This window comes from Cotesia glomerata, unplaced genomic scaffold (genome assembly GCF_020080835.1).
Source record: "Cotesia glomerata isolate CgM1 unplaced genomic scaffold, MPM_Cglom_v2.3 scaffold_363, whole genome shotgun sequence".
NCBI classification, from domain to species: domain Eukaryota; kingdom Metazoa; phylum Arthropoda; class Insecta; order Hymenoptera; family Braconidae; genus Cotesia; species Cotesia glomerata.
In genome coordinates, this window is record NW_025403977.1 from 1 (window position 1) to 1,455 (window position 1,455).

Below are 1,455 nucleotides of genomic sequence, written 5' to 3' on the forward strand. Positions count from 1 at the left end.
TACAAAACCATAAACAATTATACTCCAACAATTAATATAATTTTAATAATTAAATAAATAAATATAATTGTTTACCTACAATACCACAGCACCAGGATCTATTCTATAATCAAAAATAGCAATAACGATGCCACGACCATCGTACTCTGGATATTTAATAAGAAATTAATTAATTCCAATTTCTTTTTCGGCACAAGGCCACACACAAGAAAATAACGCATAAAATTATACGGAGAAAAGTAAAAATGAAAAATGGGATTGAAGGAGGACTCTTTAAATAATAATGATATTGATGATGTTGATGATCGGCCCCACAATCATAATAATGCTGCGCTCTATTTACTCTCACTCTTATAACTGTTTTATTACGTTAAATACTCTTTATATTTTACATTAAATATTATAATTTAAAGATAATCGTAATAGTCAAGTCAAGAGTTTTATTTGAAAACTTTATAGGCAATTTTATTCTTCGTGAGCAACAATCATCTATACATGATCGCGCTGATCTGTCAAATTTTTTCTCTCGTGTTTTTCTCTCGTATCTGTTTACACGTATACGTGTCTTAGCATTCAATTTTGTGCAATTAAACTGAAAAAAAAAAAAATTATTAATTTAATTTTGAAGATACGATGTAATAAATTACGTAATTTATTAAAAAGTACTACTTACTTTTGAAAGTATCCATTCACTAATACATTTCTAATATTAGCATTACCAATTACAGGGTTTGCTACCTCAGGAATTTGGAGATATTCCTGAACAGAGACATTTCTAATTGGTAGTGGTTTTCCTTGTCGCGAAATATTATATAAAACTGCAGCAGCAATAATACAAGTTAATGTTTTTTCAATTTTTCTAAATCTTGTGCCTTGAATTATAGCAAATTTTCTCGACCAAACACCAAAGGTGCGTTCAATCGTGTTTCGGGTTCGGATTTGTGATTCGTTGTAAAGTTGCTCTGCCGGTCTTTGTGGATCTTGTAGTGGTGTCAATAAATAAGACAGATTTGGGTAGCCTGAGTCACCAAGTAGTAATGCATTTCCAAACTGATTATTCTCAAAACGATTATGAATTCTTGAATTGTTAAATATAGTTGAATCGTGAGCTGAACCTGGCCATCTTGCAACAATATCACTATTTCTAGGCGTGCATTACATATTACTTGAACATTAATAGAAAAGTGTCCTTTTTCGATTTCGAAAAAATTTCAGCATCATCACCACCGAATGCCAGTTCAACTTTTTAACATGCTTGATGTAAATCAATACAGCCTACGACCCTGATGAATCCGGCTGTTTGATAAAACTCAACTTGGTTTTGCAGAATTTCAACTTGGAGTTGAAGGGAAATGTATAAATTCATCACTTAGACTTGCAATCATTTCTAAGAAAGACTATCTATTATTTTGTGTGCACAACTTTTTAAGTTATTCCAAAAAAAATCACCCACAG

The 1,455-nt window shown here is 31.1% G+C and overlaps 1 pseudogene; it reads right to left on the reverse strand.

The window, feature by feature from the left end:
- Positions 1-338: 338 nt before the first annotated feature.
- LOC123274454 lies at positions 339-1,242 on the reverse strand (annotated as a pseudogene).
- Between the last annotated feature and the right edge of the window lie 213 nt (positions 1,243-1,455).